The sequence below is a fragment of the Sebastes fasciatus genome, chromosome 20 (assembly GCF_043250625.1).
Source record: "Sebastes fasciatus isolate fSebFas1 chromosome 20, fSebFas1.pri, whole genome shotgun sequence".
In the NCBI taxonomy this organism is placed as follows: domain Eukaryota; kingdom Metazoa; phylum Chordata; class Actinopteri; order Perciformes; family Sebastidae; genus Sebastes; species Sebastes fasciatus.
The window spans coordinates 4,714,771-4,724,941 of NC_133814.1; the positions used below are offsets into that span (position 1 = coordinate 4,714,771).

Sequence of the window (10,171 nt, forward strand, 5' to 3'; positions counted from 1 at the left end):
TTACAACTTTCACTGTTAGCACTGTAGCTGCAGTGATATGTGGTCAGCTTCCATCAGCACAGATCCTAACTCAGATATCAAAGTGTCACGGAGAGGGGAAGTATGCGTACAAGTGTAGGCAAAATGAGTCCGAGTAGACTCAGCAGATTGGGATAAAACTTTACTTGGCCCTTTGTTGAGGCCGTAGACTGTATATATATATATATAGATGGATGACGCGTCTCCACTTCCTCCCACTGTACAAAAGTGAAGCCAAAATATCCCGGGACTTCGATATCATTTTGAGCCAGAGTCTGCGCAGTAGTGATCGGGGGCCTGATGGAGCCACGGTATCACACACACTGGCCTGAACGAGATGTTTTGGCTTCACTTTTGGGGAGCTGTCATGTCGTCCATCTTTATATCATATATTGCATATAAAAAGTAGACGTATAGTCACCGTGACGACGTTTATGGACTACTGTTTTGAAGCCTTGAGTTCGGCATTTTGTCCGTCGTCATCTTCATTTTTGGGCCGTCGCCATCTTGGTTTTTTGCAACCAGAAGTGACACGAGAGGGTGGAGCTAAGCACAACCAAATGCTGAATAAGACATTTTCAGGTGACCAAAAAGATGACTTTTATGAACTGAAAACACACTGTGAAAGGGTTAAAGTTCTAAGACAAAACCACAGAACACTCCCAGACCGAACAACGCCGTGGTAGCAACCTGTCAATCACAAGGTAGCCACGCCCTAAAGCATCCCCTGCTTTATGGTCTATCTGACTCTACATGGGACCATAATTTACTAAATGAACATCATGCTGTATTGAAGAAGACTTGAAACTAGCGATTGGGACCATAAACTCATGTTAACAATGTTTACTGAGGTAATAAATCAAGTGAGAAGTAGGCTCATTTTCTCATAGACTTCTATACAATCAGACTTCTTTTAGCAACCAGAGGAGTCGCCCCCTGCTGGCTATTACGAAGAATGCAAGTTAAAGGCACTTCAGCATTGGCTTCACTTCTCAGACCCGGAGCTATAGTCCACTGCTTTGTATACAGTCTATGGTTGAAGCTTACAGCTGCAACTTGCAGACAGTCATGACTACCGTACACATTCAGTGGAGCAGTTATATCATGGGGGAAATAATGAGAGGAGGCAGGAACGGGGGTCTGATGGAGCTGATATACACACAACTTATTTTTTGACACATATCATGCATGTGATTGAAGATAAAGGATTAGAACTTGGGAAATGTATTATTCATTCCACTGTGACTTTAATAATGTGGTCGTGCTGTAGGGATTACCTTTACACCAGACTGAGATCCAATTACAGTTCGAGTCACACTGCCTTCTGATCACAATGCGTTCTGAGTGCATTTACAATGAGCATTAATACGCCTTTTTCCTTATCCAGATAAGATTTTCAGACATATATTGCATGTTAATGGCAGATGGAAACGGGCCCTCTGAGAGTGACTACTGGTTTCCGGTGAGGAGTGGCAGGTCTGAATTGAGAGGAAGTTAATAAAAATGAAATAAAAACTAATGAACTGGCAGCAGGAGAGAACCAGGACAACAAATTAATTGAAGCCATCTCACTGTTCAAGCCTATCGTGGCGCGGTATTTATCAGGCATGATACCGGGCTAATGGGGAGGAAATTAATGAGATGATTTGTTGGGGCGGCTGTGTCTCAGGAGTTAGAGCGGGTCCTTCCACTAATTGGAAGATCGACGGTTCGATCCCCGTCTGCTGCAGTGGGCATGATACTGAACCTCAAATTGCTCCCAAAGGCTGTGCCATCGGTGTGTGAGTGTGTGTGAATGATTAAATTACATCCTGATGAGCCGGTGGCCAAAATCAGGCAGGTTCGGTTGAAGTAAATATAGTAATTTCTGAAAAGAAACTTCATTTTTCTCTTAAAACCATTGCGATGTCTGATGTGTTTTGTGGTTTACGGGGCTAGGGCTGAGAGCGGCGCCGGTGGCGGTGGGGGGGTCGGGGTTGCTCAAAATCCGAATTTCGTCTGGGGCATCAAAAGGGCTAGAGCCAGCCCTGCACAAGCCCATGAGAAATAACTGTAGACTGAACTGTGACATGCGAGCGCGGAACCTAAGCATCAGCTCTTACAGTGCAGCTTGTGCCAAATAGTGCCTTTAGGCTTACTGTATGTGTGTAATCATTTCTTTTCCAGGCGCTTTGCTTTGAAAACGAGAGGCAGCAGCACTCACCTTTTTTATACTGCTATCTCCTGCTATTTCCCGTCCTGCTCTAAAAGTGAACGAGCAGCTAAAGTGAAAAGTAGCAGAAGGCTGAGAAGGCTGAGAAGGCAGAGGGGGGCGAGAGATGATGCTGGCAGATCACACCATGTGAGGCGACTTCACTCTGTGATAATTAGCAACCTTTGACACTGGACCCGCCACAAACGAGTAGCAACTAAGCAGAAGGAATCCGTGGCAATTAGCAGAACATGCTAATGAGATGATTTGTCCATGATGCTGGCTGTGACCGCAGAAGAGAAAATGACAAGTGGAGAGCAAGGGGAAGGAGGAGGAGGAGGAGGAGGAGGAGAGGAAAGAGGCAATCGGCATGGAAGCACGAAGAGTGATATTTAAAGGTGATGAGAGCTCATTTACTGACGCTTCACAACAGTGGTCTGCTCCAACGCAGGTGGAAATCACGTGGAGTTATTTAGCCTAAGTAAAAGACTGAAGAAAAATAACGATAAACCCAAAGCTAGCACTATATATGACATGGATGTTGACATTTTTGGTAATTTGCCGTAATGTGGGACACCTAAGCTCGAGTGGGTAGGTGTTCCTCAAAGAAATAAAAGCTAATCAAATTATTGGTTAACGTAAGCTGTGGTGTCACGTGATCAAAATCACATGACATCTCTAATGTCCAGTCATAGATTAGGGCATAGTGTTTAGACAAACTTAATGTTAAGGGTATACATTTCTTGTGAATAAAACAATCCTGCTAGTTGTTATCAGGATATGTTTATGATGTGTTTGTTCATCCAAAAATAGTATAATATGGTGTAAATTTACTCTATCTTTGTTATTTTGATCAATTTTTCTATTGTCAAACTTTAGGAAATATGATTTCAAAAAGTGGGACAGATTTGCTTAAATTGGGACAGCATGAATTGTGCAAAACAATGGTTATTTATAGGGTTTTAGGTATTAGTTATGCATTACAGGTTAAGGTTATTCCATTTTTATCCATAATGCAGTGTGTGGTAAGCAATGGTTCTATGCAGGTTCAGGTTTCATGAGTTGACTCAAGGTTTGATGTATTGGCTTGAAGTACGCCCGGTGCCGGTTACGGTCATATGTGTTCCTCTGTATAGTGCAATGAAAACATTTGAACAGTTTAACATTTTAACTTTGCAATCCACAGCAGATTCATGAAATTTTAGCTTATGCATTTATTTATCTCACATGGTTTCCTACATTTATTAAGCCTTTTAACAGACTTTAGAGAACTTGGCATTAGAGTACTGATATGTCTACCATTTCTTTTACGAGTGTGATATCTGCATTTTTTTTTTTTTTTGGTTTGATTAGGACACATCCTGGGGATTTCAGAGTGGTACTGGGTGTGGATTTAATGTATCGGCTTCATATCCAAATATATTCCACAAGTCTGAAATGCAAAAAAATGTCCCGCATTAGGTTCATTATGTCCCTATCTGGGAACCTTGTTCGACTCCCAGTTATAGCTCAATGTGAACACAGAGTCGATAGTCAAGCGTGGACAACAAAGAATGCACCTGCTGCGGAAGCTTAAAGTCTGTAACACTATCTTAAGGATTTTTTATCAGTCATTTATTGAAAGTCTTTTAACTTTTTCCTTTATTTGTTGCGTTAATGGGTTGTCTGTGAAGAACAGGAATAGTCTCAATATTATCGTTCAGGTTTGCTCCAAGATATTCAGAGTCCAGCAGAGAGACTTGTGCTCCCTCTGGGAAAAACACGTAGCCCAGAAAGCAAAAGGAATTATAAGCAAATCCAATCACATCCTGTCCAGTGAATTCACTTTAATGCCCTTCAGGCCGGCGCTACAAAGCGCTCCCTAGGACAACAAACCGCTACCCTAAGTCCTTCATTCCTTCCACTATCAGGCTGCTAAGTGTTGTCTTTTTGAATGAATGCCTTATTTTGTTAAATATCTTTTTAAAGTCATATTTGCTCCATTTCTACCTACTGCAGCTTTTAACATTCGACTTTTGTATTCTTCGCCTGGTCCTTGTGTGAGTCATATGCACGAGGTGCCAGTGTGCACCTCTGCCCATGTACAGATTTATTTATATATTCACTTATTGTCTCTGACATATTGCTGATTGCTGCTGTCTGTGAATTTCTGTATGGTCCTGGTAGATTGTAAAACTGAATTGCCCTTCTGGGATAAATAAAGTTGTCTGAATCTGAATTTGAAAAAGAGAAACGCTTTCTCTCTCACACTGCCATAAATACCTCATAATACTATAAATATGCTATCTTTTTTCATTAGTAGCAGCTGAATGAAGTTGCTCTCCCTCTGTGTGGGTGCAATCTGAGCTTCTCTATGCTTTGTTGCCTCTTGTATGACGGTTTATTAAGAAATATGGTGTTATGCTGAGCAAAGATTATCTGTATGGAAATCAATGAGACATATTAGCCTCGAAAGAAGATTTTAAAGATTGATTTTTGTGCATTTCTGGCATGTTGTAATTGTTTATTGTGAATAAGTGAGATAATGAGAATGTGTACAAGATGAAAGTGTAACCCACCCAAAATCTTCATCAACATTATCATCATAATCATAATTATCATAATGTGACATGTAGTTTAATTTTACAAGCTCGCTTGAATTTAAGTTTGGAAGAAAGGTGTTGAATTGATTTATGAGTTTTCTATTTCACTGCCTAATCAGACACAGATAGACCAGGCTAAGCCACTTTGTTTTGCTTGAGTCATTTGTTTTCAACATTTTGCAGCAGTTGGCAAACGCTTGGTGGTAATGACCTCTAGGTGGCAGCTGCGCAGCGCGGTGTGTTTTCTTTTCGCTGCTCGCTGTAGAGGGAGAAGACGAGAAGCTAGCTCTCTGTACGAAAAGGAACATAAGAGCCAGACCTGGGGATATTACAACGTGGTGTCTGAAAACTTTATTCTGTTGAAATAGGTAAGCTCATATTTCTTGTTTAACTGTCATTTTTTTAGTTTAAAACTAAATGTTACCGTACAATGTAGTGAATACAAACGCTCAGATTAGCCGCACAGCTCGTCTTGGAGATAGAGAGTGTGTGTGTGTGTGTGTGTGTGTGTGTGTGTTGTCTTTCAGTGTATGACATTTATGCTAACTGTTGTTGCATACTATTATTTAAGATTTTATAGTTCTGTGGCCAGTGTTTAATGAGTTTACCGTGGTTAAGTTTGACTTTTAGCTCACATGTATGAAGGTGTAATGTGTTGGAGTCTAGCCTGTTTGTAGCTAAGAGCTGCGCAGTGTGTTTTCTTTTCGCTGCATGCTGTAGAGGGAGAAGACGATAAGTTAGCTCTCTGTAAGAAAAGGAACATAAGATCCAGACCTGGGGATATTACAACGTGGTGTCTGAAAACTTTATTGTGTTGAAATAGCCCTGACATTGAGAGAGGTGTGGTGGTGTGAAGGAGGAGAGGAGCGGTTCCACTCTACATAGACTCCTAAAGCCAGGAGCGACCGTGGCTGCTGGATTGCAGATCTGGATTCTGGACTCCAGGTCTGAGCAGGACTTGGCTTTCATTCCTACGATTACACCAGTAAGATCTTTCCATCATTTGGGATTGGGAAGACCACCTCTAAAATGACTTTTGGACTAAACTAAAATAAGGACTGTAGTTGTGCACAACTAAATTAAGAGACTAAAGCTGCAGCAAAACTTCAACATCTTCTGGCTAGATTTTTTATTTTAATTTTATTTATTGTTATTATTTTTCATTCTGAGTTAATGTTGGGGGTTGATTGTGGAAATTTTCAATAATATTGGTACAGAAAAAGAATTATCACATGTTTGTGTATTATTTCTCTGAGTGAAGTCAATCATTATCTACAGCCAAAGACCAATTAGATATTCAGTGTAAATACATTGTCTTTATCCTCGAACCAGGATATCACTAAGATTTACTGTGGTAATCCCAGACCTTGAGATTTATTTTTTTTAGTTATTGTTAGAGGCATATTTAGACTTGGTTACAGAAGCAGAATACGCTGTGTAGCGATGTTAACCTAAAGTTATTTTTACATTTTGCAGAACATCTTAATTAATTGTGTCGCACCAGATTGAGCCTGTGTGACATCATTCTGTGCACTGTTACATTAGCGCTGTAAGCACCAGCCACCTGCTCGCCGTCGCCATGTTGAAAGCCGTTGAGAGCCGTAGAAATGCTCCCAATCCCGTATTTAGCATCTTTAAAGGGACTGTTTGTAACTTCTTACACGTATAAATCATTGCGGTTCGGTGTCCCATGCCCGCTCGCTCGTTGCTACGCTGTTCAGACAAGACTCCAACCCGTCATGCAAAACAGTGTTGGCCGCGGTCGGAGGACGCGGGGGAGACCGTAGCTTTGGTCTCCAGGGCCGGAGTCTCTGCTGAACTCTGCTCCTCTGTCAGCTTGCCTTCACTCACACACCGCGCTCGTTCTCACTCTTTCGCTCCACCTCTCATGTGCGTGAGCGCTCACTCCACATTGCAGAAGAGTTAGTTTAGCTCTGAGAATATCTAGTGAAAGTGGACGTTTGTGCAGAAATAAATTCTGCAGCTCCTCCAGACCAACAGAGGTTTCCCGTGTCTTGTGAAGTGACGGGGCTCCGCAGCAAGAAACGTTATCGTCTCCGACCAAAACTCCGGTGTCTCCCCTGTTCCCTCAGGCCGCGGTTGGAAGGCTGAGGCAGGAAAAGCCAACACTAGGATCAGCATTGATCCGTGGAGAGACCTTCGTCTGGTCAGCTAACATTACTGCCAAGCAGGTGATATATAGAGTGATATTGTGGTTTTAGCTGACGTGTGTTGCCTCACTGTTTTGAGCGATGCTCGTTCAAGTCTATTTAGCGCGAGCAACAGGACGCTGACTTTAGTTGACTTAACGGCCACAGGTGTCGCTGTTGACAAGCAATTTCTGATTTTTACAAACAGTCCCTTTAAGGGATATTTAACACTTGCTTGGCACTTCCTGTTATGTGGGTAAGCAGAATGAATATGTTGCAACATGTTTAATGTCCTTATCTAGTATTTGTAGCGATGTGCGCAACTTACCTGGGGCGTTCAGGTTCAAGCCCTGCTACAACCTCAGTTGAACTTGATTGTAAGGTTATTTATTATTCACTTATTATTTATTATTCATTCATTTATTTCATTCATATAGCACTTTAAAAAGCAAACAGGCTTGCACTTGAGTGCTTAACACAGACAGATATATATATATATATATATATATATATATATATATATATATATATACACACATAATAATATTGAAATAGAAACAAGTTTAAACCCAGTAAATAATAAATCCAGGGAATCAGATCAGATCAGAAAAACATGTTAACACAATTAAAAGCCAGAGAATCCAATTGTGTCTTAAGGTCCGTCTTAAAGGCATCAACAGACTCAGCCTGTCTAGCGGCCTCTGGCAGGCTGTTCCGAGGGGCCGCTACAGAAAAAAGCCAGTCTGGAGGTGCTGTAAGGGGTAAGAACCTCTGAGATATATGTAGGGGGCAAGCCCATGGAGAGATTTGTAGACAATGAGAAGGATTTTGATGTTTATAGCCAGTGTAAGGATGCATGGATAGGGGTAATGTGATTTTGTTCCTTGGACCTCGTTAATAACCGGGCTGCAGTGTTTTAAAATGGTGAAATGGTAGCCTGAGAAATGCCTAGGTAGGGAGAGTTACAGTAGTCCATCCTGGATGATATTAGTGCATGAATGACTCTTTCTTGATCAGAGTTTGAGAGGAAATGCCTAATTTTAGAGATGGTTCTAAGTAGGAAGGAACTGGACCTGACAACATAATTGACCTGCCTGTTAAAACTTAGTTTGCCATCAAATATAACGCCCATGTGGTCTCATGTAGGTGGAAAACTGAGTGATGTTCTTGGCAATAACAGTGGTGCAGGGTGCCAAAAAGTAAGAGCTCTGTCTTGTCCTCATTTAACTGAAGGAAATTATAAGCCAAGCAATCTTTAGTGTCCTTGAGATAGTTTTGCCTGATTTGGTGAATTGAGAGGGAGGTAGATGTGGGTTTCATCTTTGTAGCAGTGAAAAGAGATGTTATGAGTTTTTTTACCAGTGGGAGTATGTAAAGCTCTGGTTTGTTCTCCACCAACTCCTGAGGAAAATATCTGGCTTCTTAGCTGCTAAATACTCCACCAGCTAACTTTAGTGCTAATTAGGTAGCGTACAGTGGATTTTTAGAAACGTTTTTGCTGAAAACAGCTGCCTTCTGAAAATGATGCTGATGAGAATGATGAGGATCAAAATGGTAAACAGTGAAATTGCGGCTCGTCACAACGAGCAACAACTTTTAAATACAAGTAGTCATGTGATCCATTGTTAATGTAAAAATATTGATTAGTACATACTCAATGGATCCTCATCAATTTATTGAGGTTTTAATAACATGTTGTGTACTTTAGAAACCACAGGAAGTCAATATAAATGGACATGTAGTCCTAGCAGTTTGATGTGAGTCTGTAACAATAATCGGCTATATCTTCACTAGGGCTTTGACGATACACCTATCTCCCAATTCGTTACTATCACAATACTTGGATGCTGATTCAATATGTATTGCGATTCTACTAGTATTGTGATTCGATATTATGATTTATTGCGATTTTTGTTAACTTTTTTAACACTAGACCATGGGGCAAAGTTAAATCATACACTTCTAGGGACTTTTACTTTGAAAAATATCTAAATGAATCCAGTAAAAATGTTTGATTTTCAGTATTTATGTAGTCAGAGATGTCCTGAAGTCAAATATATCAGTCATTGTCAGGCATCAACCCAAATATCAAAGAATGAAGACATTTCCCTCACAAATTAGTGGGATTTTCTTTTGAATTTTTTTGGGACATGTAATGCTTTATACTTCTGGTGATTATAATCCAATCAATCTTATTTCCATAGATGTATTTTGTATATACAGTTCCCTTTGTTAACACCTTATTTGAAAACCAGACATAGTCACACGTGTATACTTCCGCTAACTTCGCCAAGTCCATCGCCAGCTCTCCCCGTCAGCTCCGTTCTCTTTCTCCATCCATGGTCAGCTCCATCGGGGTCGTTTGAACGCATTTAACATAAATGTCAGCATATGGGTGCTCTACAGTTGTAGCGTCGGCCCATTTGACCACGGAGATGAGTGATGGCCGGCTTGACCGCTCGTTACCGCGATACGATAACGTTTCCTGTCCGTGACAGAGATAGCATGCAGCTTTAGCCATGATGTCTAGCTCTGCTTTTCCCGCAATGTGTGAAGCCCAAAGTGTTTCCATACTTTACTGGATGTGTAGTGTTTACCCCGCTGGATTTAAAATGTGAGGGTGCAGGTCATATCCATGCTGACCCGCCGCCGTTTTCTGCTTTGTAGTTTCGGCTCATTGTGGTTTGTTTTGGTTGACGGATACGGAACGGATATGACGTCATATTATTCTGACTACAACAATAAAAGCAGTAACTTCCTTCTTCCTCCGCATACACTCAAATGAAGCAAATATATCTATTCTGGCATTAAAAATTTAATTTCAGAATCGTGGAAAAAAATAAACGCGATACATAGGTGAATCGATTTTTTTCCCACCCCTACTAAATATATCCTATGTGTCCATCTACTGCCTACGGTGAAAATTGTGCAGCGCAATTGAACTGCTTCCCCACTTTCACTCTTACACATTTTTCTCTCTCAACCATCAGCCCACCCCTCTCGCTGTCTGTTTCCTTTGCTTTCGACATCAGCCTGGGTTATTTTTAGCTCCGTCCAGGGGGAGAGCGAGAAGTAGAGAGAATGACACAATCCCTAATAAACGGGTGGATGAGAGGAGTAGGAGGAGGAGGAAGAAGAGGAGAAAAGCGTGGGCGCATTCGGAATGGGTGCCCATTTGAATATTCATAGAAACAGCTGTGTTCACAAAGGTGCAGAGACGTTGATGAGCA

General features: G+C 41.2%; 1 long non-coding RNA gene across 1 annotated transcript in view; it reads right to left on the reverse strand.

The window, feature by feature from the left end:
• LOC141758696 (uncharacterized) overlaps positions 1 to 5,935 on the reverse strand; it is a 56,005-nt gene extending 50,070 nt beyond the window's left edge. The window contains exon 1 of the long non-coding RNA XR_012591921.1: positions 5,811 to 5,935. This is a non-coding gene — a long non-coding RNA (uncharacterized LOC141758696). The remainder of the gene's footprint in view (positions 1 to 5,810) is intronic.
• Positions 5,936 to 10,171: the final 4,236 nt, after the last annotated feature.